Below are 12164 nucleotides of genomic sequence, written 5' to 3'. Positions count from 1 at the left end.
TCAGCGCTGCTGGTGGTGTGCTGACAGATAAGCGCACGCGGCTCTCCACTGATAATGTAGACAGACTCACGTTCATAAAGATGAACAAATCATGGATCCGAAACGACTTTTCTACCCCTGTGTCATCCTGGGGAGAGTAAAAGCTTGATGATTGGTTAAAATCACCATATCAACCGTTTTAAGCTTTCAAATTACTAATCATGTTTATCTGTATCTTGACTGGAAAATAATTTGGGCTTTGTAGCAGTGTGCAGCACTGATCCTATTAGGCCATCTATAATAAGCTCCACCAGATTTAAAATTAAAAATAATTTTTAGCTGCATCTAGCCCGGAAAATAATTTTGGGGCTCCGAGATGCGCAAGACACATAAGTGCCTTCTTGCTGCACTACCTGCAGCATGACCCTCATATTGTCAGAATTCGAAGTAATCATGACTACTGGGTTGCCACACTCTTAGATCCCCCAAACTTTTCGATCAACCTTTTCATTTTAATAAAGACCAAAAAAATGGTCATTTTTGAAATTATAAGCATTAACAGGTTGTTAGAAACTGAAATCAAACAGTTTTCAACTCAAAACTTTATTCTAGGTGATGTTACATTTTCACATAGGACCCCTTGTTCGAAAGGAGCTTCTAAACTATCTCGTCCATTGAATTTGTCAGGTTTTGGATGGTTTCTGCTTCAATTGTTTTGCATGAGGACAGAATACCCTCCCAGAGCTGTTGCTTAGATGTGAACTGCCTCCCGCCATCATAGACACTCCTTTTAATGATGCTCCAAAGGTCTGAATGGGGTAGAGGTCAGGGGAGCATGGGGGTCACACCATAAGTTTGTCCCCTTTTATGCCCATATCAGCCAGAGATGCAGATGTTTTATGTGCAGCATGAGATGGTGCATTATCATGCAGAAAAATGATCTTGCTGTGAAATACACGGTTCTTCTTTTTGAACCATGGCAGGAAGTGCTGTTTGAGAAAATCCACATACATTATGGAGTTCATCTTTAGCGCCTTCAGGGATCCTAAAGGGGCCGACAATCTCTCTCCCCATGATTCCAGCCCAAAACATTACTCCACCTCCTCCTTGTTGGCGCTGTAGCCGTGTTTGCATGGGGTGTCCATCAACCAGCCATCCTCCACTCCATCCATCTGGACCATCGAGCGCTGCACGGCACTCATCCGTGAACAAAACAGTTTTGAAATCAGTCTTCATGTAATGTTTGGCCCACTGGAGCCGTTTCTGCTTGTGTGAAGTGGATAGAGGAGGTCGACAGGATGCCGTATGCACAGCTGCAAACCTCTGAAGGACCCTGCATCTTGTTGTTCGGGGGACGTTGGAGGCACAAGCAGCTTCAAAAACTTGTCTGCTGCTATGACAAGGCTTTTTTGCCGCTGCTCTTTCAACCTGACGTAATTGCCTGTAGGAAAGAGTCCTCAATTTGCCCTTATCAGCACGCACACGTGTGTACTGTGAATCAGCTACATACTTCTTGATTGCCAAGACACTTCATCCTGATCATCGCACAATGTTGATTGTAGTCATGCCTTGACCTAAACACTCCACAATTTGTTGCTTCTCAGCAGCCGACACATCCTTTTTCTTTCCCATTTTGGCAGAAAATGTAGGCTGCTTAATAATGTGAGAGAGCCTTCTTAAGTAGTCTTGCCTTTCATTGGACACACCTGCCAAACTAATTAGCACAGGTGTCTGCAATTGCTTACAGTGATATAAAGAGCCCTGACACACATCACCATCAATGAGTTTAACTGACAAACAAACAAATTCTTCCCTTATCACTCCTAAACACTTTTTGCATAATAATTTGGAACGCAGTGTACATGTGCTTTTCCACAAAACACCAGTGGTTCACGTAGTGAATCTTACAGTTCTAACTTGCCAACCGTGGTCTGTATGGAGTTGTTCAATAAAGGGCCCAAAATTAAGATAACATGGATGGGAGAGGTCTCTATGAATAGGAATTCCTAAGTATTTGATACCCTGTGAGGGCCAGGCAAAGGGAAAGTTGGACTGGATGGAATCCTATATGGATTTGGGGAGGGAGACATCGAGGGCCTCAGACTTCGCTGCATTGATTTTAAAATTTTACCATGTAACAAAGTGATCTATTTCAGCCATAACAGCATGGATGGATATATGTGATTGAGTGATATATACTAGGACATCATCAGCAAATAGAGAGCACTTGTACTCGGTGCCTCCCACCTCAATCCACCTAATATTGGGGTTATGGCGAATTGATGAGAGCAGGTGCTCCGTCACTAGGATGTATAAGAGAGGGGACAGAGGACAGCCCTGCCTTGTCCCATTGGTGATTGTGAAAGGTGATGAAAATGTTCTGACGCACCCCCTGGGCCTTGGGACACCCGGAGCCGGACCCTTTTTGGTGGATGCTGGTGGTTGTAGTCTTCGTGGCGGCGACCCGGTTCCGTGGCTCAGGGCGGTCAAACCAGTGGCGGAACTATTTATGTGGTTTTGATGTTTAAATGTCCGACTACGCCACCCGTGGATTGCGGTCAGAGTGAACCGCCGCTACAGGGCAGACCGCTGAGGCTGGTGTTGTGGGTGCAGCAGAGCGTAGCATAACTCCCCACGGGAGGAGTATAGCCTCAGGGCAGTGTATGCGGAGGATGGGGGTGATGGTGCAGGGCAGCAGCAGTAACGACACGGAGTCAGTGATGCAGTCCAGGGCCTTTACTCACAGTTCTTATTATCCAGACCACGTCTGCAGGTAACGGCTGCCCATGTCGTACTGTGCTCACCAGGTGAGGGGCTCAGACAACTCCCAGATAACTTTGGAGCACTTCACAGGACCCCCTTTGTGTGTCCTTTGTCTGGCCTTTCTTACCAACACTTCTGTCCGGCTGCCTCGGGCCTCCTCTTGGTAAACTTGGCGCCAGTTTCCCTGACCCTATGTGGTGCCTTCCTAGTGGGTGTAGCGAGGGGCTGCGCCACATAAAATGTCAGAGCCTCCGGTTTCTAGCTGAGGGTCGTTTCCTGCCTCCACTAGTTCGGGGACCGGTCTCCCCCTTTGGCCTGACCCCTCCACGCAGGTGGATTCGGGCGTGCGGTGGCGACTCGCCCGTCCGCACCCCTGGGATCCCTTCATTCCTCGTTCCTGGAGCCTTCTCCGCTCCTCTTCCTTCCTTCTCCCTCTTCCAGGCCTGGGCCTCTGTTACTAGGCCCGCCTCCGGAGCAGAGCTCATGCAGAGCCCCTGCTCCCTGCCACTTCTGCTCAGACTTCTCTGCACTGAACTAAGATGGTGCCCACCTTTTATACTCCCTTCTCAATGCACCCAGGAACTGCTTCCTCCCTGCTCCTGCACTACAGGGTTCCCCTTCCTCAGTGTTCCCTCCCCCCCACTCCAGCCAGGGACAGGGACTGTCGTGCCCATCTCAGGGGCATATTGGTCGCCCTGCCCCACGGCAATGTGGTGTAATGCATGCAGGTGTCGGGTCCTGATCCACACTCCATCCTTACCTGAGAGTGAGATATCACACCTCTGGGTGAGGTGCAATACGTCTGTAACAACCGAGCCCTCAGGGTGCTACAGTTCCATTTATCTTCAGCCTAGGTGACGTATTGCGATACAGGGCCATGATTTTGGCTATAAAAGGGTCCCCTAGACCCCTACCCCAAGCTTTTTAAGAGAATCATATATGGCGTGCCAGGAGACTCTATGGAATGCTTTCTCAGCATCCAACGAGAGTATCTAATTACAAATTTTTAACTGCATCTAGCCCAGGAAATACTTTGTGCCTAGTAGCAGTGTCTGCTAGTCAGCGGATTATCCCGGCTGTTAAGCAAGCTACACCACCTGTAGTTTAGACACTTAATTTTTTCAAAGGAAATGCTTCGGGACCATGGGATACTTAGTGAAGAGCATCAGGAGGCACCCCAAGGCATAGGGGCTGGGACTGGCAGTAGGATGCCTTGCGGTGGACAGCCGAGCTCGATCCTTATAAAAGCTTTTTAACTGCAGCAGCTTTAGTGGACGCTACTGGAGCTGGAATTACCGCGGCTGCTCGCATGAGACTTGCCCTCCAATAGATCCTTGTAAATGGATTTAAAGTGTATTCATTCAAATTAGAGAGACAATTTAAATTAAAAAGCTTAGAGCTGCCTCCACCACAGGGGGGCTCGCTCGACCCACCAGCGGACAGGCACCAGTATTGGGAGAGGGGGGCTGGCCGTCAGGGTTCACCGCGGCTCTGGCACAAACCCGGCGACACGGAGGTGGCACGGGCAGGAGCGGACTGGCCGTGTCGGCTTCTCACTTTTTGGATTTTAGAAGGGCATGACATGCCTATATCTGTGTCTCCCCCTCCTTTTACTCCTCCACCTCTTTTATTTTCGCATGACTATATGTACTTGTCACTTTTCCATGTGTTAGTTATGTCTTCTGAGCAGTTTGTCAGCTTTTGGACACCTTTGAAGGTGTTTTCTATGTGTTTCTATGTGTTTTTGTTTGCCTGCCATTGGTTTTAACGGTGTTCGAAGGTGTTCGACGAACAGTTCGACGAACAGTTCGGCGAACACACGGGTGTTCGACGAACCGAACCGAACTCGAACACTACGGGGGTGGCTCAACACTAATTTGGAAGAGGATTCGCTCTCATGGTTGTTATAAGAGAACTCGGCCCATGGTAGGAGATCCACCCAGTCCGAGTGGTGAGCATCAACGAAGTGTCGGAGGTAGCTGGACAAGATCTGATTGATCCGCTCCACTTGACCATTGGACTGAGGGTGGTAAGCGGAGGAGAAATCCAGGGTAATGTCCAGCAGCTTACATGTGGCTCTCCAGAAGCGAGAGGTGAACTGAACCCCACGATCCGACATGATGGGGAGGGGCAGACCATGGAGACGGAAGATGTGGCGGATAAAGTCTTTAGCCAGCTCGGGTGCAGACGGAAGACCAGGCAGGGGAATGAAGTGGGCCATCTTAGAAAAACGGTCAGCGACAACCCAAATGACAGTACAACCGGCAGAAACTGGAAGGTCGGTGATAAAGTCCATTGCGATGTGTTGCCAAGGAGCAGCAGGTACGGGAAGGGGCAGGAGATGGCCGGCAGGTAGATGTCGGGGAACTTTGTTACGGGCACAGGATGAACAGGCCGCGACGAAGTCTACCACGTCCTTACGCAGGGTAGGCCACCAGTAATGCCGGGTAATAAGTTGGAAGGTCTTCTTTTGGCCAGCATGGCCAGCTAGTTTAGAAGAATGTCCCCAGCGAAGAACCCTCTCCCGATCTGGCACAGCTACGAACGTCTTACCGGGTGGAAGACGAGTCAGATCCAAGGGGGTCACATTCATCACCTTGGAGGAGTCGATGATGTGCGTAGGTTCCTCCTCTTGATCAGAGGACAGGAAGGACCGGGACAAGGCATCAGCTTTGACGTTCTTGTCCGCCGGACGGAAATGAAGAATGAAGTCGAAGCGGGCAAAAAACAACGACCACCGGGCCTGGCGAGGATTGAGTCTCTGGGCATTTTGGAGATATGCCAGGTTTTTGTGATCCGTGTAGATAATTACCGGGTAGAGAGCCCCTTCAAGCAGATAGCGCCACTCTCCCAGTGCCAATTTGATGGCTAGCAATTCCCGGTCTCCAATGGAGTAGTTGCGCTCCGACGAGGAGAAGATTTTGGAGAAGAAGCCGCACGTTACCATTCTCCCGGTAGAAGACTTCTGGGTGAGCACCGCTCCGGCTCCAGAGGAGGAGGCATCAACCTCCAGGTAGAATTGTTTATTACAGTCCGGACGGTGCAGGACGGGAGCAGAGGCGAAGGCTTTCTTTAGGGAAAGGAAGGCTTCCTCGGCTTCAGGCGACCATGTCCTGGGGTTAGCCCCCTTACGGGTAAGTGCAGATATGGGAGCAGTCCGAGACGAGAAGTGTGGGATGAAAAGACGATAATAATTAGCGAAGCCCAGGAATCGCTGTATCGCCTTCAAACCTTCAGGACGAGGCCATTTTAGAACGGAAGAGAGCTTCTCGGGATCCATTTGCAGACCTGTTTGGGAGATGACATAGCCCAAGAATGGAAGGGAGGTCTGATCGAAGAGGCACTTCTCATATTTGGCGTAAAGGTGGTTCTGCCGAAGCCTAAGCAGGACCTGACGAACATCCCTCCGGTGTGTGGGGAGATCCGGAGAGAAGACCAAGATATCGTCCAGGTATACCACTACGCAGGAGTACAGGAGGTCACGGAAGATGTCGTTGACTAGTTCCTGAAAGACCGCGGGAGCATTACAGAGACCGAAGGGCATCACAAGGTACTCGTAGTGACCGTCCCGGGTATTGAATGCCGTCTTCCACTCGTCTCCTTGACGGATACGCACCAGATTATACGCTCCTCGTAGATCCAGCTTGGAGAAGATCCTGGCGCCCTTGAGACGGTCAAACAATTCGGAGATGAGTGGCAGGGGATATTTGTTTTTTACCGTGATGAGATTGAGTCCTCTGTAGTCAATACAGGGACGTAGCGAGCCGTCTTTCTTTTTGACAAAGAAGAATCCGGCTCCAGCCGGGGAGGTAGATTTTCGGATAAATCCCCTAGCCAGATTCTCTTCAATGTACTCAGACATGGCTCGGGTCTCGGCTGCAGACAATGGGTAGATACGCTCACGGGGAGGAGTGGTGCCAGGTACCAGGTCGATCGGGCAATCGTATGGCCTATGGGGTGGCAACGTCTCAGCTTCCTTCTTACCGAAGACGTCCGCATAGGGCCAGTAGGGAGCCGGGAGACCAGGTAAGTTAGCTGGAGTAGGCTGAGGGCGAAGTGGACGGACCGGGACCAGGCAGGTCCTATGGCAGTCAGGACCCCATCGGAGTACTTCACCGGACCGCCAGTTCAATACGGGTTCATGTGTCTGGAGCCAAGGTAGACCTAGCAACAGGGAGTGAGAAAGTCCGGACAGCACATGGAATGAGATCTCCTCAGAGTGCAGCATTCCCACCTGCAGGGTTATGGGTTCGGTGACGAGCAGGATGGTCTCCGAGAGAAGTCTTCCATCCACGGAGGCGACTGACAATGGTTCAGCCAGGGACTTGGTGGGAATATGGTATCTCTCTACCAGAGACTGAGAGATGAGGTTTCCAGCAGCTCCAGAATCCAGATGGGCGAGTTCAAAGAGACGGTTTTCTCCCCAAGCAATAGAGACCGGTAAGGTCAGAGACGGAGAGGGCTTACTTTTGTCTAGGACGACCTCTCTGAGTGGTCCTAGACACTGGCGTTTCCCGGCTTTTCCGGGCAGGAACGGATGAAGTGCTTCATACTGCCACAATAGAAACAGCTTCCCTCGGCTCGGCGAGATTCTTGGCGAGAACCGACCATCTTGGTCTGGTCGACCTGCATAGGCTCAGGAGAGTGTAGCTGAGGAGAGACGGAGGGAGTGACGGTTTTCTGAAAAGTAGGAGCTAGACGTGGAAACCTCCTCTCACGGGTGACCTCTTTGGCACGCTCCTGGAACCGCAGGTCAATCCGGGTGGCAAGAGTTATTAGGTCATCGAGAGTGGTAGGAATGTCCCGACCGGCAAGTTCATCTTTAATACGGCCGGACAGACCCTCCCAGAAGACGGAAACCAGAGCATCATTATCCCAGGCCAGCTCCGAGGCAAGGGTACGGAACCGTATGGCATATTGGCCCACGGTGAGACTTCCCTGACGGAGGCGTAGCAGAGATGATGCGGATGAGGTCTTCCGCCCGGGTTCGTCGAAGACTTTCCGGAAAGCCGTGAGAAAGGCAGGAAAGTCGGACACCAGGGGGTCTCCTCTCTCCCATAGAGGATTTAGCCAGGCCAGGGCCTCTCCGGTGAGATGGGACATGATGAAGGCAATTTTGGCCCGGTCGGAGTTAAACTTGTGAGACAGGAGTTCAAAGTGCAGGGTGCACTGATTTATGAAGCCCCGAGTCTGGGCGGCGTCACCTCCGAAACGAGGAGGTGCAGAAAGCCGGGGTCGGGGTAGGATACCATGTTATTAGTGGGCAGTGGAGCTGCCGGATTGCGAGTCATGGCACTGACGGTGGTTGCAGGCAGAGCAGTCAGAGTGTTCAGGCGAGAATTGACATTCCGCAGGTGACCCAGGATGGACTCCTGTTGGGACCTCTGACGGGACAGTTCATGACATAGGTCCGAGAGCGAGGGAGCTTGGGTGCCACCGGGTTCCATGGCCCGAGCAAACTGTAACGGGTCTGGGAGGCGGAACCTCTGAGCTACTATACAAGGGGGCGATCCTTGTAAGGGAGCGGGTGGCGACCAGGGTAGACGGGCAGGCAGTCACAGCAGGTGACTGGGACAGTCTCTGAATGAACGGACAGGAGGTCATGGCAAGTGACCGGGGCAGTCTCTGGATGAACGGGCAGGAGGTCACGGCAAGTGACCGGGGCAGTCTCTGGATGAACGGGCAGGAGGTCACGGCAAGTGACCGGGGCAGTCTCTGGATGAACGGGCAGGAGGTCATGGCAAGTGACCGGGGCAGTCTCTGGGTAAAGGATTGGTACGACCTGTGGCGGCAGATGATAGACGTGAGCTCCCAGGTGAGCAGGCGAGAGTCTCTGGATAATCGGGTGGTCACAGCATGTGACGGCGGAGCCTCTAGGAAGACCAACAGACAGGTAGCAGATGAGCGCCCCCAGGTGAGCGGGCAGGAGTCTCTGGACAGGCGGGTGGTCACAGCACGTGACGGCAGAGCCTCCTGGTAGGCTAGCAGACAGGCAGCAGATGAGCGCTCCCAGGTGAGCGGGCAAGCTGGTCCTTAGACAGACTGACAGGAGTTGGAAGGCAGACCGTCGGACCTCTGGCAAGCAGGCAAGTAGAAGATGTGCGCTCCCAGGTGAGCGGGCAAGCTGGTCCTTAGACAGACTGACAGAAGTTGGAAGGCAGACCGTCGGACCTCTGGCAAGCAGGCAGGTAGAAGATGTGCGCTCCCAGGTGAGCGGGCAAGCTGGTCCTTAGACAGACTGACAGAAGTTGGAAGGCAGACCGTCGGACCTCAGGCTAGCAGGCAGGTAGCAGGATATCAGGCAGGAATTAGACAGCAGACTGGCAGGAATCAGGCAGGTATCTGGCAGGTAACTGGCAACGGGACCTGAGGGCTGAAGCAGAGTAGTGAACAGTGCTACAACATTGCTCGGGCACCTCCATTTTGGAGGAGGTGCCTTTTATATGGGAGGTCCTCCGGCAATTGGCCGGGGACTCCTTAGGACGGCGCGCGCGGTCCCTTTAAGAGAGGGGGAGCGTGCACGCGCTCGCCCTAAGCACACTGCCGGGAACGAGCGCGTGCCGGAAGCAGGGGGAGAGAAGCGCTGGAGGACGCCGCGCCAGGAGCGGGGAGGTGAGAGGGACGGCGTCTCTGCCTAGAAAGGGGCAGAGACGCCGATGCTACATTGACATTAGAGATGAGCGGTGTTTGACTCGAACTGTTCGCCAATCTCAAATTTGAGCTGTTTTGGGCGGTGTTCGAGCCGTTCGGCGAACCCGAACGATTTGAAAAAAATTCGGCTGTTCGAGGTTAAGTTCGATAACTGTTCGTGCACCAAAATCATAACTGGATTTTTTCTCAGTAATGCTGAAAATTAATGTTAATACGCAGTTTGAGTGTACAGCGGGGCGGGGGAAGGGGCAGGGGATGGATCTCTGCAGAAATAATGAAGATCTCCATTTTTTTTTCTCTTTCCCGCATTTACAGTGGGGAGGTGCAATCTGTCAGCCTATCAGCAGTGCACACACGGAGCGAACTGCTTTTTTTTCACACAAGCAAGGGCATGTGTCATTGGCAGTGTATGTCACATGTCCTTGCACTATAAGACCCAGCCATTTTCCCCGTCGCCACCACTTTCTCACTGCTGCAGCTGCGTGTTAGACGGCACCGCTGTTGCTGTGTGCACTATACTTTGTTAATTTGAAGCCAATTTTCACACAAATCTACAGATAGCTTGGGAATAGAGAATAGTTGTGATTGCAGTCCTTTTAAGGACTAGGTTACATCATTTCCTATGAATTTTATCAGGCAGGTCTGTGCTCTTAAATAGATAGGTTGGGAGTAAAGACTAATTGTAATTGCAGTCCTTTTCAGGGCTAGGTTACATCAGTTCCTATCACTTTTATCAGGCGGGTCTGTGCTCTTAAATAGATAGGTTGGGAGTAGGGACTAATTGTAATTGCAGTCCTTTTCAGGGCAAGGTTACATCAGTTCCTATCACTTTTTGCCAGGCAGGTCTGTGCCAGTGCTGTGCAAGTTTTTTTCACAGCATTTGGCTAAATCTAGCAAAGCAAATCCTTTTTCTCCTATTGCAGTGTATGTTAGTCAGTGGAGAAGCCTATCTGTGTTGCAAGCTACACCACCTGAGTATAGAATACAATTTTTTTTACTGCACCTAGTGAAGTAAAACCTTTTGGGTATAGCATCATTCTATTAGTCCATCTATACTAACCTCCACAAGGTTGCAAATTCAAAATAATTTTTATCTGCATATAGCTCTGAAAAAATATTTGGGCTTCGGCTTGTAGCAGTGTGTGGGACTTGTTCTATTAGTCCATCTATACTAACCTCCAGCAGGTTGTAAATTCAAAATAATTTTTATCTGCATCTAGCTCTGCAAAAAAAATTTGGGCTTCGACTTGTAGCAGTGTGTGTGACTTGGTCTATTTGTCCATCTATACTAACCTCCACCAGCAGGAGGTTGCAGTAGTCAAGGAGGGAGATGATGAGGGCATGCACTAGTGTTTTTGCAGATTCATGGTTGAGGAATGCACGGATACGGAAAATAGTTTTGAGTTGCTGTCGGCATGATCCTATTGATAGGAGAGGAACCAGATGTTGGCTGGGCAGATGAGCTCAGGGACTCAAGAACGATCTTCAACTGTTTTCCTTCATAGTTTATTCCTTCTGCCTCAACAATATGCAGTTCATCTTTAGTGCCGGCACCTAAGCTAACCATCCTCAATGACCACAGATGCTCACTTTTGTTATCATCCACTTTAAATGCATACTCCTTTTTGTCTGCCTTCAGTTCACATCCAAAAAGGAAGTTCTGTGGGCGCAGTGGAGTCATGTTTTCCATATTCATGCTGTCTTCCATCACTGTTCCTGGATCGCCGCACACCGACGTACCACAATGGACGGTCAGGTAGGTGTTGGCTATGTATAACAGCCAACATCTGCACCGTTTGGAGCAGGCTCAGCTCCTGAACCCGATATATAAAAGCACATCCCTAAGGTGATAGTTATGTCAAGGTTAGCAAATTTCACTTGTCTGTTCCTAAACATGGAAAGACAAATGGAATTCTCTAACCCATGTGAAAGAGCCCTAATAGTTATTAAATCTATCCCCCAAGCATATGAATGTTTTACACACTACAATGCACTATTACATATACACATCTTACAAAAATACATATCATTTCAGATACACAGACATATACGCACACATGCACAAACACACAGACATGCACAAACACATCAGTACAGGAATACATTGCTACGGGTCCGGGTGGTGAAACCTCTGTGCTTCAGTGCAAGGAGGGACCAGAGGGGCGTGACTAAGTGCCTACTCGGCCTGACCCAGGTAACATGGCGGCTTAGTCAACTCCGTGAACCAGGGAGGGACCGGGCAGGTGAACCAGGTGCCACTCTGGGACCGACCTTGTGTGAGAGCAGGTGACTCCCACGGGTCAGATGACAGGAACTGACTGGTACAGCGGATGAACACAGCAGAAAGGCAGACCTGTGGTCCGGGTAGACCAGCAGGCAGGTACAATAAATAATCAGACAAGTGCTCCGGGTAGGCAGGCTGGCGGACACGGCAGGTAACTGGCAGGTGCTCCAGGTAGGCAGGCTGGCGGGCACGGCAGGTAACTGGCTGGTGCTCCAGGTAGGCAAGCTGGCGGACACGGCAGGTAACTGGCAGACTGGCGGGCAGAACTATAAACAGACTGGTGGGCTGGACTGTAGACAGACTGACAGGCAGGACTGACTGGCAATGGAACCTGAGGGCTGAAGCAAGTGTTAGCACATGGAACAACAACCTTGCACAAGCACCTCCATTTTGGAGGAGGTACCTTATATAGGAGAAGTCCTCCGGCCATTGGCCGGGGACTCTTTAGGATGGCGCGTGAGGCCCCTTTAAGAGGGAGTGAGCGCGT

This window comes from Phyllobates terribilis, unplaced genomic scaffold (assembly GCF_046119375.1).
Source record: "Phyllobates terribilis strain yellow unplaced genomic scaffold, ASM4611937v1 Scaffold_7__3_contigs__length_470593459, whole genome shotgun sequence".
Taxonomy (NCBI): Eukaryota; Metazoa; Chordata; class Amphibia; order Anura; family Dendrobatidae; genus Phyllobates; species Phyllobates terribilis.
The sequence above is the reverse complement of the archived record's forward strand: the minus strand, read 5'-3'. Positions refer to the sequence as shown.